Source organism: Crocodylus siamensis, chromosome 7, assembly GCF_052110815.1.
Source record: "Crocodylus siamensis isolate JL-2025a chromosome 7, ASM5211081v1, whole genome shotgun sequence".
Lineage (NCBI taxonomy): Eukaryota > Metazoa > Chordata > Crocodylia > Crocodylidae > Crocodylus > Crocodylus siamensis.
Genome location: NC_143401.1, coordinates 5,582,035 through 5,600,407, shown reverse-complemented (window position 1 = coordinate 5,600,407; position 18,373 = coordinate 5,582,035). Strand labels below are relative to the sequence as shown.

General features: G+C 51.5%; 1 long non-coding RNA gene across 1 annotated transcript in view; it reads right to left on the bottom strand.

Moving 5' to 3' along the window:
- LOC149859406 (uncharacterized) overlaps positions 1–18,042 on the bottom strand; it is a 78,052-nt gene extending 60,010 nt beyond the window's left edge. The window contains exon 1 of the long non-coding RNA XR_016443583.1: positions 17,802–18,042. This is a non-coding gene — a long non-coding RNA (uncharacterized LOC149859406). The remainder of the gene's footprint in view (positions 1–17,801) is intronic.
- Positions 18,043–18,373: the final 331 nt, after the last annotated feature.

Sequence of the window (18,373 nt, the reverse complement as noted above, 5' to 3'; positions counted from 1 at the left end):
CATGCCCTCGCCCCATGCTGAGGGAGGTTACCCCATTTTCACTGAGGGCCCAGTGCATTTATCACTGGGTCAGAGCGTGAACATAGGCAGCTATTGCAGAGCAACTGGCTGTGCTGCAAGTTCACGGCCAGGCTTATCTCACGGCAGCTCTTCACATGCCAAGGCCCTCTGAAGGCACAAAGGCCATTTTCCGAGTGGAGGGAACTGCCTTGTACAATGATACTTTTAATGCACATTGAGAACATCCACACTGGTAACCAGTGGGCCATAACTCCACACACAGATGGACCATAAGCTCACTCCCCCGTCCAGAAAAGCCAAGTCTCTCTTTTTTTTTTTTTACTTTCTGGGCCCCTAGAGCAGAAATCCATGGGAACTGTGGCAAGGTCTCTACAGACCCTCTCGTCCTCTGCTGCACTTCTGGGTTGAGCGTCTTTGATTTCTATCCCACTTAGACACATTCAACTCTTTGGTCCAAATGTCATGATAAAACCCCTGCCAAAGTTCATGGCATTTGTAAAGAAACACCCATCACTGCCCAAACTGTAAGGCGCACACTACCCTACAAATCTTGGCTGGGTTTGTAGCCAAGCTGATGCCACAGATAGCTCACGTTCACATATCCAAAATTTCCAGCAATAACGGGGAAGTCGACAGGAGGAGGCAATCCCATGCTCCACCTATGTCACAGGCCGGAGCCACCTTGTAACCAAGTGAGTTGTAACCAGAAGGACCCACAAAAACCTGATGCAGTCCTGAAGGCCATTTGACCTCCCATTTCTGCTCAGTGTCAGAACAAAAAGGACCCTCCTGCCCCAGAACATCATCAGGCACCTCCATTGCTTGACTAATCAAAAGAGACTGATGAAGTAAGCAACTATTTGAATATTCAAAGCACTGGGAGGCTCCTCTCACGCAATGGCAATGTCCTTTCAAACTATGAAAAGGTATTTGAGGAAAATCAGGAGTGGAAAGGTGAGATGATGACATTACCATCTGAATGCAATAAGTGGATGGTACAGTCAATGCCTTGTTGTGATACAGGGAGGAGTCAAGTCATTTACTTGCATAGGTGACTGGTAACTGCATTATCTTCCCAGTATCTTGGACTTTGTCTGCATTATTTTAAAGAGATCCGGTTAAACCCCTGCACCCTCCCAATGGAAAACCTTTTCATCCTTGCCAAAGCACACCCAATTGAAAGCAGGAGTGAAACCAGTTTAGCTGAGTCTATGTGAAAGGGTTATACCGGCTAATAAAATCTACTTGAAAATCTACTTGAAACTGTTGAACTGGCACAGCTTTTCCAGGGTGATCCAAACCCCAGCAACATCCACAGATATCATAGAAACCATGGGGAAGTAGGGCTGGAAGGGACCTCCAGAGGTCATCTAGTCTAACCTCCTGCCTGAGGCAGGATCTTCCCTATCCAAACCATCCTATACAAATCATAATCTAAAGTCTTCGTTAAACTACCCTCAACCCTGACATAATGCAAGGCATAACACCCTAATCTGCCACAGGTAAAGCTGGGGAGCCATGGCAGCGATCCTCCTCCTCCTATAAAAAGATGTTACTATACACTCAAGAGATCCCAGGTAGAAGGCCATGCTTCCCGCGATAGAGGAAGGCAAAAAAAGCCACAGTCCATACCATGGGGTAAAACTGACCCCAGATATAGTGACCAGTATGACCGTGAGCAGAGGGGCAAGACCATCTAGCCAGGAACCTCTGGCTTTGGTCCCAGCAGGAGCACTAGCACGGCCCAGTCAAAATCCTCAGCCTTGGCTGTAGCTAACGCCCAGAGCCTCTGAGGAAGTCTTAAAAACTCCCCAGTGCATGTAGCCGAAGGGGTGGGGGGGCAACCATCAAAGCCCAGAAGCGTGGGAAATACCCCTAGCAGAACACAGACATAGCTATGCCTAGGTCATCCCCGACCAGCGGCTCTCCAACCTCTTCTTGAACGCCTCCAGAAAAACGACAGGACCAAGCCTGAATGTCTCCGAATTCGGGAAGCTGCCTGCATCACCTGCGGCTTGATGCCACCTCTCAGTTCAACAGTGTCTCCAGGATGCTGTCTGACCCTGCTCGGAGCAAACCCGCCCCACAGCACTGCTGGGTCTAAACCGGCTTCCCTGTTGTTGCAATGGTGGGGTATTTTTCAAACCAGTGTTGCAAAGTCTCCGTGGGCCCTCTTGGGTTAGAAACTAGGGCCAGCCTGGTGCTTCTAAAGCCCAGCCTCCATGGGGAAGGCTCTAGGGAGGGATGGGGATACGTGCCAGCTGCAGTGCTGGGACAGGAAAGGTTTTTCTGGATGCTTACTCAGGTGTGGGTCTTGGAGCACAGCCACCAGCCGGCCAGCAGTCCACTGCCCACGACCCACCCCTGTTTGGCATGCCTGCTGCCTCTGGCCAAGCCATCACGCCCCAACAGCTCCTGGCCAAGGTACACAACCCCAGGGGCTCTCCTTGGGCAGCCCTACAGGAGCAGCCAGAAAGTGGGCCCAGTGCAGTGTCCCTAGAAGTCTACCCTGCCCTCGCCTGAGCCTACGGGCTTACCCTGTCACTCCTGGCTACGCTCCCTAACCCTAATCCTAACCCTAACCCTGAACAACTTCACACAGGTAACTCAAGGCAAAACAATCTCTGCTCCCGGCAGAAAGAAGTCAGAGTTAGCACAGCACAATCTAAGCCCAGGTGCCAGCATGACTTGCCAACCTTAGGGACGTTGCAGCATTCCCACCTCTCCTGCTTCTCACTTGAGGGCACCAGAAGCCCTATGGTGCCAGGCAAGAAAAAGCCCTGTCAGAGCCCATTTTCCAGTGAAGAGCTGCAGTGACACCCACCCAACAGAGCCCGCAACTGGGAAGCTCAGGACTCTTGACTTGCCCCTTCTGTCCTGGCCACCCCTGGATGCAGTGCACAGGGGAGCAAAGCGCGGGTCAGAGCGGCCCTTGGGGCTTCTCCAACTCAGTCCGTGGCCGCTGCAGTGGCGGGGAAGATAGTCCCCCGTGGCACAAACCAGGGACATGTGTGTGCAGGGGGCCTCATTTCCATGGTGACTGACACAATGGTCACATTAGGCTCTGATTTGTTTTAAAAGGGAAGTGCTTTTGTGGCTCTGATTTGTCCCTAATCACAGGCAGTTTCATTTCTCTTTGGGGGTGAAAGAGGTTGATGATGGCAATAAAAGATCTGCCTGCATGTGGTGGGGCTGGGCCGGGGGAGGGGGGTGGGGGAGGAGTGATCTGCATGGCTTGTTTGCACCCGTGCGCGTTTGGGAGTACCCAAATGCCATCTAAATACCCAAAGGCAACCCCCAGTTCACAGTGTGCCGGAGATGTGCATGTGCAAATGCACGCAACTGAGAGGGAGACTCAAGAGACTCGTACGATACTCCCTGTGCCTGCCTTGCAGTGCAGCACACACGCCAAACCTCTCAGTCAAGGGCTGCATCAAAAGGGGTCCGAGCAAGATGTACTGGTACTACGGGAAGATGGTAGAAGATGAGGGGTGAGAGATAGGGAACATCATATGGAACAGGGGGGCCTGGCATAGACTGTTCAAAGGCAGGCCCCCTGAAGAGAACAGGAATGATAATGATGAGGATGATGATGGTGACCAAGAGGACAACAATACAATAACAAGCGAAAGGGCTGGGCAAATGGGCAGGGGAGCTCTGAGGGGTGAGGAGGGGAGAGGGCACTAAGGTGGTCCTTTGTGTAACTGCGACCGCTAAAGGTGTTGGGAAAACAGGAGCTCAGGCATGCAGGAGTGTAGGGGCATGGGCGCATGGTGCGGTTTTGTAACGGGGATAAGAATGGTGTAGCTGTAAAGGTGTATTTTGGACTGCCAAGTGAACCAGTGGTCACAAGACAGGTTAGCAGAGGGATGGATTGATGGATGGACGAATGGACAGATAGATAGATTTTTTTGTTTTTGCAGGGGGAAAAACACAACCCCCCCCTCCAAAAAAAACCAAACATGCCCCTGTGTATTCCAGATGAGGCAGGGAGGATACATCAAGGTGGTTTTCCATGATGATAGTTTTGGCCCAGATGGTTTTACTGACCTGGCAAGGGAGATCCCTTTCTTCTCACCCTTGAATGGCTTGGTATAGTTGCAGGCTGGCCCTGGGGAAAATCTGCTTCCCAATGGGAGGATCTCAGCTATACAATGTATGGTGATGGGGGGGTTGCCCTTGAGGTTTCCCTTTAGCTTGCTTCTATGGCCTGTTGGTTAGGGGCAAGTGAGACTAGGGGCGGATCTGAACCCTAAGGCCTCTGGGCTTGGGGTTTGCACGTAGGATGCCTGCCATGGATTTGGGAGTATTTCAAGCCCCAGGATGAAGAGTCTTGGAGACAGGATATTTGCTGATGGTAGCACCATACAGACTTTGGAACTGATTTGGTCAGACAAACAATATTTAAAAATTCCCTATGCATTTCAGACGAGGTGTTAGCACATGCTCATGGAAACTTCATGAGGACACACGTATTCTTGTGTGCAAGTGTGAGGGTTTGTGCACATATGTCAGTGTGGGTTTGTTAGCCTTTGCATTTAAGCACCTGTGGGTGTGCACAATATTTTCCCCATGCCTGGGTGTTTACAGGCATGCATGAGCAAGTGTCTGCGGATGGTCTGTGCATGATCATGGGCTTCCATGTGCATAAAGATGAGCGTCTGCGCATGTGTGGTTGCCGTTAGGCTGCATGGCTATGTCCATGGTCGTGAGAGAGTAGGGGTGTGTTTCAGCTCTACATGCATGTATGTGCTCTATGTCTAGCCCAAGCGTTTTCCCTCTAAGCTAACAAAAGTCACTGTCTTCTGATTTCTCGTGGCAGAGTCCAGCTCACCACCACTGTGGGCTCAGCACCTGGAACTGGTTTATGCTCTTTTGACTGGAGTTTCCCAGAGGCCCCGACAAGCAGCTCCTGATTATCTTGCTGGCATCCTATGACCCCAGCTGACTTCCTGCCCTTCAGGCGGGGGGCTGGACTCGATGATCTCCCGAGGTCCCTTCCAGCCCTGATGTCTATGAAAGCGGATGGCCTTATGCTAAGCCTTTGCCTGAGAAGGGAGCCTCAGCGAGGTTTCAGCAAACAACATATTTCAGATCCAGGCTACTGAGCTGGTAAGGCTAGAGAAGGGGATGGGGGCTGGACTCACCTGATGCTCCTCCTTGATTTATGGCAGGACCCCTGGTACCCCAGCCTCATTGTTCCTCGGGTCCTAGGATCCCTCCACCTCTCTGGCTTGCTCCTGGGGTCACCCAACACAGCTCTGACTAAAGCACATCAGTCTTGATCCTTCATCATCAGGACTACCCCGCCCTGCCCAGCCCCAGGGAGAGCTCTGCTACAGCCCCTTGGGCCTGACATACCCTCAGCCCCTGCTTTGCCAGGCCATGACAGTCTGCCACTGTCTCAATGATCCGATGGCTCTGTAATCTGGATTTATGTCCATGAGGTACTACGATGAAATCCCATCCTCCCACAACCAGCCACGCTTCTCTGGGACCCAATTCAAATGCAGAGCTTCTGAGGAAGTCTACAACAGCTTTGCTCTGGCACCTGCACCACAGACCCGCACCTCATCCCAGAGAGACGGAAGAATAGGGGTGAAATGGAGCCAGGGCTGAGCTGCTGTCAGCTAGGTTATTCTCTTAAGGTAGAAATCCCTTCCCCTGGCTACTGATCCCCTTCCCCTACGGCCTGCTAGGAGCATGGAGCAGGACTGTGCTCTGACGCACCACTGGTAACAGCATAGATCAAGGAGCAGGGTCACGGAGCCAGAAGGGCAAAAATGCAGCTAGGCTGGCTAGCCCAGCAAAGACTGAATCACCGGCATGTTTTCAGGGCAAATCAACCCAAAGGTGTTGAGCAACCCAAGAGCATAATGTGAGAAGCAAGAACACCATTCGTAGGGTTTTAAAAGTGCCCATCACCAGGGGAATTAGGCACTAGTCTTTGCATGAGTCTGGGCCTGGAGCAGCAGATGCCCAGCCCATCTAGCAGAGTGCCCCTGGATCCATGCCAGGGCAGAGGCAGCACTTACTATAATAGCACTTTTGGTTTTGTTTTGTGAGAAGGGGAATTTTGCTCCTGGTAACGAAGCAATCACCACCAGAGAGGTAAGGAGGGGGGATTTTTGCTGGAAAGTTGTAAACAATCCAGAAAGAAGGACGTGCAGTTCCCCAGCAGCCCTCATGAACAGCTGTGCCGCTGGTCACACCTTTACTGCTCAACTCTGCCCTCCAGACCCCAGTCCACACTGTGACTAATAAACACAGGACTGACTTGCAGAGAGAAAGCCCTGCCATGAACTGGGTTTTACAGGGAGAACGTGGGGCCTTCCACAGCATTCGAGTAATGGCATATTACAGTCAAGGGACTCGCTGAATCGGGTTCCCTAGGACTCCACAGTGGCTCCCTGCAGGCACTAGGAATGGAGCCGGTCAGGAATTTTCTGCTACTGGGATTTCCATGAGTCAGACTGAGGTATGCACCGGAGGGCTGGCATTTTTGGGTCAGACAAGAGGGGAAAGCCCCAAAACAGCTGGGCTCCAAGTCAGGCAGAACAGGAGTCTTGAGCCTGAGCCTCCCACCATCCAGTTGAGTGCTCTAACTGCTAAGCCATCCCACTTTTCCCCTCCCCCCTGTTTTTCTATGACAGGGTACAAAGGTCTCAGCTTCACAAGGAAGCTGCCTAAAGCACTGGAAGGGCTAGTGCATGGACTCTTCTGTGAAATATGAACTTTCATTTCTACCCAGAAGAATTTTTACCATCTTTTCTCCAATGCCTGATGAAGGGCGTTTGTGCCCGAAAGCTTGCAATTTTATTTTATTCTTTTTTGCAAAAATCTTGTTGGTCTAATAAAGGCTATCATCTCTACTGTGAGTCCTGACTGAATAATGCAGGGAACTTTGAGGCGCTACTGTCCTGGCCTAGACACAGGCTGGCGCAGAGAGAGAGAGAGAGGGTTTCCAGGCCTTCATGCATGAATACATGTGGGCTACCCTGGAATTGCCTTTCCCAGTAATAGTGAACCATCCTTTCTACCTATATGATAGTTCTCATCCACCTGCGTGAGAGGGCTTCATATAATATCCCATATCGCCACTCCTAGTCCGGAGACGGGGATGCCAAGGTGCAAACATATGAAGCCACACGTCCAAGGTCACTCAGTGAAGCCCCTTCCCTTCCCCAGTATCTAGGGCCATGCTCTCTCAGATTAATTAAACTTCAGAAACCTCCCTGCTGCAGAGGCAAAGGCAGGGGAGCTGGGATCTTCTGGTAGAGGGAGCAGCAGTGAAAAGGTTAATGGTGTTGACATTTCAGGGTTTCTAATGAGGCTTTAAAGTTAACAGTCCATTCTGATGAATGGGGGAAGTTTGCACCTCTCAGTGCTGTTGTCTCAGCCTGCTGGGGCAGAGGCTGCAAAAAGACAACAGCACGTGGCCTGCCATCCATTTATTGTGCTCACTGCCACTCCTGGGAAAAGAGGCAACCCCAGAGAGACCTCAGGCCCCCACTGGACTCTGCAGACAGGAAACCCCAGCCCCACAGCCCCCAGCATGTCACCTGGGCACCCTGCCCACTGACCTCACCAAGGAGAGCCACCAAAGCCAAGGGAGTCCAGGTGGTGACTGGGACTAGAGGCCAAAGCCCACAGCCTGCAGAGCCAAGGGAGCTTGTGCCCAAGAAAGGGCTGTAGAGTTCACCCCTCAGTCGCCATCAGCCCCTTCCTGGCTAGCACCAGCTGTAGGCTCTGGGCTGCAAGGATGTTCATGCCCCTGTAGACATCCCACATGGGCTTGGAAGTATGTCTGTCCCCCAGTTCTCCTGGCTCTGCAGCTTCCAGGAACCAAAAGGAAACCATGAGCCAATACAAAAACACCTTAACAGTAATGCGACATCCTTCCTTCTACTTCAGCCTTTTGCCTAGTAATCTTAAAGTTGTTATCAAGCTTTCACACAAGGGTAGACGCCAGACTGACACCCCTCAAAACTGAAGGACTTTGCTGTCCACCTCAGAGATGCAACGTGCAGTGCATGCCCCGCTGCCAGGCTTCCCTGGAGAGATGTCCCGAGGTACTCAGTCTCCAACCAAAGAACCAGCCAGCAGCACCCAGAATGGCTCTGTGCTGCGGACGTTTGTCACACCACACACAGAGCATCCGGGCTGGGAAGAACGGGCGTAAAGCGACCGCGATGGAACGTGGTTTAGGCATCCACGGATCCCGGACAGCTCCCAGCTTGCATCTTCCACTCCGCGCGGGTTTCGATAGCCAGCTCCTCGCTGCAGCATCCACGCACCTTCCATCAGAGCACAAACCACCACCACAGACCTCTGTCGTGTGTTCCTCACCCCGCTGTTTATTCTCTACGCGCTTCTTGTCCATTATCCTGCAAGCATCCTGCAAGCTTGTCCATCCATCATCCTGCAAGCTTCTTCTGGCTTGGGGAAACCAACAGCTCAGGACAAACTGTTGCATCCACCCCACCCCCAAGCACCAGCCTCTCTTTACCCAAGTTTTGGATCTGAGGCTTGGTTCAGAGCCACTGGGCAAAGAACCCCCCTGGACAATGAACCAGGTGCGGCAGCGAGCAGAAAGAGCCCCTAGGCTGGAAACTACGAGGCTGCTGCAGTTCAGGTCTGGAATTTCCTCTTCCCCCTGCCTTCCCTGCTTCATCCAAAGACTCACTCCCCCTTGACCCTCCTGGATGGCTGAGTTGATAGGGTGGCTGGAGCCACCCCACACCAGGCAAAGGGCAGAGCGTGGAAGGATTTACCCACCATGGAGGGAGGTGAGACCAGCTAGCTCCAATTCCCAGCAAGGGGAAAAAACACAGGATGGCCCCAGTGGGTTCTCCTGTACCAGCAGGTGATTTCAGAACAGTTCTCAAAAGACAAAGCCACGGAGAGGACCTGCCTCAACACCCCAGGGCCCCCCCGGCACTCAGCTCACCCCAGACACAACACGCCGCTTCCTTGCAATGGAGATCAACGGCTATTTTTTGGCTCTGACTTCATTGGGGCAGCCCCTACAGAGTCTTCCTGGGGCTGGATTTCCCCACAATGCCTCCCCCTCCTCTCCCCCCGGCAGGTCACACTGGAGCCCAGGCCTCTGCCTGTGTCACTGGCTCTTTTCTGATCCCGAGCCTGTCCCAGTCCCATCCCCCATCTCCGTCCTCTCTGCACACACTGGTGCTCTCTCTCTCTCACTCCCGGACCGTCAGATGTTGCTGAAAGGGAACAATGCCACGTATTGTCTCTCCCTGCTCACAGGCATCAAAACCCAGCAGCCCAACAAAAAGACACATTGACTCGCAGGGAGAAAGAGGCCCATACATTGCAGAGCTGCCTTTGAGGGAGGTGGGGGGGAGAGAAGAAAAAGGACCCAGAGTGCCAGAGAGAGCATCAGCAAACCATTTTCCTGTGCCCCAATCAGCGGAGCCCGCGCACCCAGGGGCAGATGACGGGAACTGTTTTGCCTCATCCGGGAAGGGCCCCGTCCAATGACTGTGGCCCAAGTTCAACTCTGGACGGCTCAGGTTCACCCAGGCTGGAGGGGGTGGCAGGTCTGCCATTGCCCCAGAGCGGGGGATTCAGTCCCAGGGGCTCAGCAGCTTTCTCTGTGGTTATTACCAAGGGAGGCTGGAGGGGTTTGCAATTGGATAACAGGATGCAAGCGCAGAGCAGCAGAAAGCAAGGGGGCTTTCCTGGTGAGCTTGTTCAAGCCTTGACAGTCTCAGATGCAACCCGAAGTGGGACCACGGCCTGGGCAGCACAGACTGCAGGGCAGACAGGGTAGCACAGACTCCAGCCAGAGGCCCTGGTGAATGCCCAGGCTGGTATAATACACTGAAGTCCATACTGCCACATGTTCACTGCTGTTGGCAACCCACACTGGCTATATTAAAGCCTGCACAGATGTGCTCACATGTGTTGTAAGTCACACCTCCAACAGCAGCATGTTCATGCCCCCAAGGAGCGGCCCACCAATGCTGGTGAGGAAAGGAGAGCCAGCACAGACAGGGCACCTGGCTCACCAACGTTTTGAAACCAGCGCCTGTTGCTTCCAGTAAGCAGGGTAGGAGTGAGGCTGCCATGTTCCTACCCCTAGTTCATCTGGGTTAGGGCAAAGAGAAGAGATTTACACAGAGGGTTTATCACAGGCACTAATCAGAGGCTGGTTGATGATGGTCCCCATATAGAGTCCCAATGCAGCAGTCCTCAGTCGCACAAAACTCCCACTGACTTCAACAGGGGTTCTGCCTAAGTAAGCAGGGTGGCATAAGGAGACCCCAAGATCCTTTCCAACAGGAGGCATTCACCATCTATTCTGTAAGTCACCAGCTGGTCCTACATCCACCTGATGGCACCGCCCAGGAGCACCGTGGCCTGCACGGGGTAGGAAGCAAACCAGAAAACACCCCAGGATACATAGGGCCAGCACCATGCACACGTGAGTGAGTGCAACACCTTCCTTCAACTCCTCCTGCCTCTAGACCAATATGGTTACAACCTGAACATCTCACCCCATGTCTGTGATTCACTTAGGATATTCACCCAGGGCTTTCACACCACAGGCTCTCCAGGGAAGGGACCTTTGCACCGCAATGGGACATTGTGCATCTTGGCACCACAAGACGGGGCAGGAGTTTTGCTGTAGTGCTTCACAGGGCACAGACAGGCCGGAGCGTCCATGGAGGTGCAGGTCCGGGAGGAAGCAGATTGGGAAAAGTTCCATTTGGACTGAAAGTCACTTTTGTTTTCATTATAAACTTTCCTCCTAAAGAGGAAGGAGGCTCTGAAAATGAGCTCCCTTCTCAGCCCCCATCCCCAGAGTGCCCTCCAGGAACCGACGGAGCAGCAGCCTGGCCTGAGCTGGGCTGGGGAAAGAGCACTGTGCAACGCTCGGTAGCATCCAGCCGCCTTCCCACACCACCCTCCTGTCCCCCGTTGCCAGCTGGAAGCTGCAGCCCCCTTTCTCTCTGGAGAAACCTTGGCCGCTGGCCTGCTGCCATAATGTGACCCAACTGGCACTGGACTGGCTGCTCTAGGTCAGGGAGCTCATTACCGGAACTGAAGCGCAGCCTCCAGCAAGGCTGAAGGAGATAAAGCATGTGGCGAGAGCATCCTGCACTGAGGATAGCATGCGATGAGCTACTGCTCTTTCAGCTGGAGCTGAAAGGGGCAAAGTGGGCTGGATGAGAAGGCAGGAAGCCTTTTACCCCATGGGTGCTGGGTCAAACCTGGCCAGTCTGAACTAAGACTGAGGGCTGGCAGCACATCATGAGGGGTGGCCTGAGGGTAATACATTGGGCAGATCTCAGTCTAACTCCTGAGTGAGTCTTGGTATCACGCAAACGGGCCACATGCTGGCAGCCTCGGCAGAGAAATCACAGCTTGAAATCGGCTCCAGCACCTTACTTCTCCCTGCACATCTAGCAGGGATCCCTGTAGGGCAGTGCTGCTAGAGGTAGGATGGGCATGAGGGATGCTGGTGTCCTGGTCCCATGCCATCTTCTATGAGGGAAAGACAATCCCGGGCTCCCTGAGCTGCCAACTTAGCACTGCCCCCGGGCATGGAGGGCAGAGGAGAAGATACGGAGTGCAGCCTCCTCCCCTGCCTGCCTCAGCTCCAGCTGGCAGCTGATGGGGCTTGAGGCTTTTGTTAACATTCAAACCCTTGGCCAAAAGGAGGGCAAATGGCCTTGGAGATAAGAAACAAAGTGGCTCCCACTTTCTTGCCTCCCTTGTTGACTCACGGTTGCTAATCTCTCCTGACTCAATTCTTCTCTCAGGCTTGTGTAAACCAGGAGTGACTTCATTCAAGTCAATGGAGGTGCTTTGATGGAGAGGCAAATGAGGAAATCAGGCCCTTGGCCTCTATCTCTTAGGACCCGCAGCAACATTTATCATCATCACAAGGCCCCGAGGGCCAGAACGGACCATGGCTCAATCCTGCCTGCATACACAGGGCGACTGATGTGATAAGCCTGCTCCAGAAGGCAATGACAAGCCACGCAAACAGCAGCAATGTGACCCAAGATCCTGACCGCTATGGGGGTCTTCCCTACCAAGAGCAATGGGTGCTTGGGATTCAGCTCTGCTGTGTAAGGCCCCTGTTCCTTAGTCTGGGTGGCTCAGGCATGAACACGAGAGTTAGCTGAGCCATTTAATGTGATTGAACGAAAGTGAAAGTGTGGAGTCACAGCCATCTTGCTGGAAACCCCAGGCACAGGGGATTTCCTAGTAAAGGGACTCCTGGCACCTCTGCTAAGGAAGACGTGTCCTCTGCGTCTGGGTCCAGCGAAGAGACACGCCAAGCCTGTCTTCCGCTCCCCTGCTCGGCTTCGTGGAAGAAGGGAGGCAGACCCTTCCTGGAGTTCTGCTACAACTCAGTTCTTCCACAGACTTTCAGAGATCCCAGATTCAGAGATCTACTAGATCAGATTACACGCACACTTGGACTCATCCTCTTTGAAGTCTGGTGATGGGCATCTACACAAATGCCATCGCTAGAGACATCTAAGATTAACATGAGATAATCCAGATCAAGCTCAGCTGCTGCTTTCCAGCCAGTAGTGACAACAGGATGATACAAATGAAATTAAATAAACAGACAAGAGCAACGCCGCACTTTTTTTTTTTCTCCTTCTCCTAAAGGAAGCCACAAAGAGCTGTACACGCAAAAGCCTCCTTCCCCCACCGTGAAGCAGCAGCCACGTCTGGAGAGGGACAAGATCCTGGCACAGCATGCTAGGAAAATGCTGGCAGCAACGTTCCTCCACAGAGTCCATGCTGATTGCGTCACCTGGCAAAAACAGGAAAAGTTGCCTCCCAAAGCCACCTCCTATCTTGAAAGCCTCCAATACTCAGCTGCTATCATATTCTACGGAAACCAAACCAGCCTCCCACCCAGGTGCATTTCAAAAGCGTGGACAATCCAGCCATTGTGGGATATGCTGTAGTCTCTTCTGTATGACAGGAGAGAGTGAATTTGGATCGTACAATTCTCAGCGCTCTTGATGTCCCCCTCCCCTCCCCTCCACCTTTAGCCCATTATTTTCCTTGGCAGCTGCACAGAAAGTAAAGGTCACTGATGATTCCCTCTACCAGATACCAGCGTCAAAGCAGAACGGACTCCCAAGCCCCTTGGCACAAAGCTGCTGTCTCTAGTGAAAGTGCCTGGGCAGCACGGAGTAACCCAACACTAGGGTAGAGATGGATGAAACCGGGGCTGGTGTAGCCAGACCCCTACAGTCAGTCTTGGCACCAGGGCTGGTGTTAATCTAGGCCGTGTTTTCAGGCAGGCACCAGACAACCACCTAGACCATCTCTGCCATAATCTCAGCCAATTCCCATGTGTATACCTGCGTGCCCTCTTGGTCTAAAGGCTATTGCTCATGGCTTTAGCTCCAAATAGTGTCCCATCTGATGATCCTGCCCAAGCCACTTGGTAGCCATGCACATGCAGCTGGCCTGGTGTGCACTGTCATATACCCAGTGTCTGCATCTAGCCCCAAGTTCCTGAAGTGGGAAAGTTTTAGTGTGCTGGTCAACAGTCTCTTCTACTCTGGTGGGGCATCTGCATCCAAGTCAGTGAGTGGCCTCACAGGGCACATCTGCATGAGGACACATCAGAAGGAAAAGCTAAATTAATCTAGACCAAGAGCCTTAGTACATTTCCTCCCCCCACCCCCAGCATATCCACCCTAGTTCTTTTTGGAAGTGAATTAAACTCACAGAAACAAAGGCCACTTCTGCAAAAGGATTTCACTGAGTCCGTGGACAAGTCACTTTCCCATCCTGGGTTTCTCCAAACAGCAAGTGACATGCACACACCCTTGCAAAATGCTTTGAGGTTCTTGGCTGCACAGGCATCAGTCACCAATTATTGCAATAGTCTCCTGACTGCTTTCTCCACTTACTCCATCCTCACGCTACTTCCTGATCTACCGCCCTCGTTACTCATGCTATTACCCTGCTTTTTCATTCATCAGCAAGGACAGTGGAAATAGGGCTTGTTGGACTTAACCAGAGGGGTTAAGTCCTTATGTCCATTATATTAGGAACACTAGTAGAGGAACAGCTGTATAATACGGCTACTGGCAAAGGCACGGGGTAGCCTGATATCATAAAACCTAGGCTAGGAGAAGAATGGTTTTGCCAACATAATGACATCTATGCCAAGGGCTTCTGGCTGCACAGCTGTCAGTCAGGGATCACACCTTTTCTAACCCCAAAATAGAGGGATGCAAGAAGATGCCTGTAGTGCGGACACGGCTGAGCACATCTGAACACCAAGCTAACTGTCCATGTGTTCAGACGACTATGCTTTCTGGTATTCATAGAGTTGGAACTATGCAGAGGCCACTGACAGCTACATCAGTGCAACAGTACCAGTGCTTAGTTTTTAGATAGCCATTTTGCGGAAATCACCTTTGCATGGTGTCAACAGGAGCCTGTCTCTGTTAATATAACTGCATCCACGCGTTGCACTGCTTGAACCACGCACAGGTACATTTAAAGTGGTACAATCTCTGCCCATCACAAAGGCCTAGGTGTGGATTGAGGAGCCAACTCTGAACACCAAGGTTTCAGCCCCGTCTCTAAAGAGCCCCGAGTATTTCCACACTTGAGCTATGCCGATGCTAGGATGTTCCAGTTCACGCTTTCCCTTCTGCACATTCAAAGGAGCGCAGCTTTGGCCCGTGTTCTTCCTGCTGGAATTCTCTCCCCAGAGAGATCTAATTAGCTAATTCCGTTGCTATTTTTAAAGCAAAATGGAAAGCCTTCTCCTTTATGCCGAGTGGCATTGTCTATCCTGGTGGGGCTGCCTCCAACGCAGTTAAGATCCACTAGCAGATGAGAAGACACTTGTGAAAGACTCCATATAAATGAATAAATAATCACGTTAATTCTTAAATGCAAGCTGGATGAATAACAAAGGAGACAGGGTCAGGGTGTGAGGCTGCAAATGGTGCTCTCCTTCTAGCTGGAGTCTAAGCTCCTCAGGCAGGAACAATGTTTGCGTCTGTCTCCTGCAGGCTGTCAGCACTTAACACGGAATAAATTAATAATCTTTGGTGCTTTAACTAGGCTCTAAAAACAGAAAGTAACATCAGCACAGACATCTCCTCCAGGAGGACTTTTAGGCATGAGCATCACATGGAAAAAACAGGTAGACTTGCCTGTGTCTGCTGCACCATGCGACTTTTGGCACTTGCCCAAAGCCCATTCAAAGCAGCGAAAGGATGGTAGTGACATCAGTGAGTTTGACTCTCCTGCAGGGTGCTGCCTTGCTGAAAGCAGGCTGCAGCCCCGCACCCCAGAGCTAGCTGCATTTCAGAGACCCTTTGATTATTAGTGCAGAGTTTTGCCATGCCATCTAGCAATGTGCTCTGCCCCATACAAAACAAAAAGAAAGCAGCCCCTGCCCCTCTCTGTCAGAAAAGGGCCAAAATTTGCAATCAGAGCTACCCAGGCAGACCACAGTTCCCAGGGTCCCAGGCGTATCTCAGGTGAAGATCAGAGCACTGACACTGCAGCAAGATTTCCTACTGCAAGCAGAAAAAAGCCCCAGTCCTAGCGAACTCCAGCATCAACGATATACAAAGAATGGACAGAGTAGACAAGATGATGGGACACAGTGGGAAATCCAGGGGAAACGCATTCCTTTTTGGCTTCACAGAAGAAGAGGAGATTTAAAGTCCTTTCTAAAAGGAGAGCGACTTGGTGGTCAGCGATCTTTTGCGATGAAAGCTTCTGTCAAAATGTAAGCAAGATCTAGTGTATCCATGATGACGATGATGATGATGAAAGGGGCCATTTCCCCCCTCCCCAGCAGGGCTGCATCTTGACCTCGCTAATCATGCTAAAGTTTGCCCTTTAGAAACATCACATCTGCCTCCCATCACTTTAGCTCTGGCCCATGATCACTGTGGCAGGGGCGCAGCGGGGTGTAAAGCACTTTCTCCCCTGGAGCAAAATGAAAAAGGGATCTGGGTTCTGCATGGGGGGAGGGGGGACACAGATGGAGAAAAACCTGTGAGCAGCGCTCCAGCCAGCAAGCAGCACCAGTGAAGCTTACACAATTCCCCAGGGACACAGCTCTCAGAATGGGGTTCCCCCCCTCATTTCCAATAAATCCCTTCCTTCTGCTAAACAAGCCCTGTCACTCAGACATTGCCAGCCTATTGCTTCATTGAGGAAAATCCCTTCCTAGCAAACAGCTACCAGGGAGAGGAACGGCTGGATTGTGTTTGGTAAGGCACAGGCAATACTCCTGCTCCACTGACTCCCCGTTCCATTCCAGTCATTAAGGCATTATGCAGCAAAGCCCCTGCTCCGACAGACTGGCACAGACAGACCAGGACTTTCGCTGGGATAGACGAGATGTAATAGAGAACACAAAGCAGCAGCAGAGAATGGCGTCTAGGAGACACCAGGACAGCTCCTTAGATCTCACTTTCAGAGGATGACGCCCCTCCACAGCAAAACACAAACACATACAGCACTCAACACAGGCAAGGCAAACTACAGGACACAGCTTTATCTCCACCCACACCGAAGGAGGACAGCTCTTGCCCACGCAAGGAAATGTCAGCAAGATTGAGAGACATTTCACTGTCAATCTTGTTTCCAGCCCTGGTTTTGATTCTTCTGGCTGTCATTTCATTTCTAGGGCCCCGCTACGTGTTCAAATGAAAGCTCGATAGAAACCACCGACAGAATTGCTACACATATTAAGCACTAACTTGATAGCTGGTTGGCTCTTTTTGTAGCTGGACAGTCATTTTTAGTGTGATAATTACTTTGCCAGTGTGGCTGGTCTAAATTTATTGCATGCTTAACCACTTAATTAATTGAGTGATATATCTAAGGCAGGGGTGGGCAAAATGCAGCTCGGGGGCCAGATGCGGCCCACCAGGCCATCCTATCCAGCCCGTAGAGCCCCTAAAAAAAATTTAGAAAATTAATATTAATCTGACCTGGGCTGCCTGTCATGCAGCCCTTGACAGCTTGCCAAAACTCAGTAAGTGGCCCTCTGCCCAAAATAATTGCCCACCCCAATTGAAGATGTAGCAGGGGCTCTAGAGTGCCAAATTCTTCACCAGGACTTCAGGTGGAGCCAGGCATATGCACACACTTTGCATGATAATCAACAGGAGTGACACTCAAGTCAGGTGAACATAATATTCATGTGCCAGAACAACAAACAGGCACAAGGGGAAAGTGGATTGCTCAAGACTGGTAAAAAGCTTTCATTTTTGTGCCGCAGTTTCAAAGCCAGCTAAGCTTAGCAGCAACTCCAAAAGCTGCTCTGCTCCGACCACTGTGACGGAGGTTACAGCTGTTACCAATCAGTGCCCCCAGACAACTAAAGGATCCTGCATTTTGACCTTGCCTGAAGACTGGGTTCTCATTAACATAACAATCAGGCTGCATGTGGGATCTGACATGTCCTGCCACTGCTGCCTATCCCGCCTATTTACTCATGTCTTTGAATTCAGGCTGGCCAGTCCTCTCATCTCTCAGATGTCTGTGCCAGGGTACACTGAGGGGTGCCTTGGAGAACACTCTGCAGCTTTCTACCCCTTTATATTGCCAGCTAAAGCAATCAACATGGGAGAGCTGCCCTCCATTTCTCAGAAGGCAACAATAGCAACAGAGCAGGCAGCAGGTCTAGACAGGCCATAAAGGCTGATACATTTTTTAGATGGAATATTGAACGGTTGGCTGTAAATGCCGCCTGGCTGTGCAGGTCTGACTATAGTTACGCTTACCATAGCTTGAGGTGCAGTGAAGACTAGACCATCTCGTGACTGTTTGATGGCTTCTGCAAACTGATGGCATCAGTCCCATTCCACAAAGCCTGGGCCTGCAGCGTGCTTCAGCATCTGTCCCAGCAACACAGAGGACTGAATGGATTGAATTCTCTCTTTAGTCCAGGTGCTCTCTCCAGGTAAGGGGACAGATACGTAGGGTGATGCAGCGTGGGAGAAACTCGCACTGCATCTGTCCATGCTGTGTCCATTCTGTGGGGGAGACAGAAGAAAATGAATCCTCCTGGCAGTAAACTCACCCATGTTTGTGAACACGGTTGTGAACATGCTCCGAAAGTTTTGGAAAAATGAATTAGCAATGGGGAGGATTGCACAGGAACGGGCCCAACCCAGAAATCAGGGCAGACCTGACACTCCTGCTACAGTGAGAAGAGGCACCCATAACACCATATTCCCTGGCTGTTTTCTTTTTGTGTGCATGTGTCCCAGCATGTAAAGCAAGTGAGCTTTGCACCCACATTCCTCCTTTAAGAATAAAATATTTTGTGGTGCTGAACTAAAAAGAAAAAGAA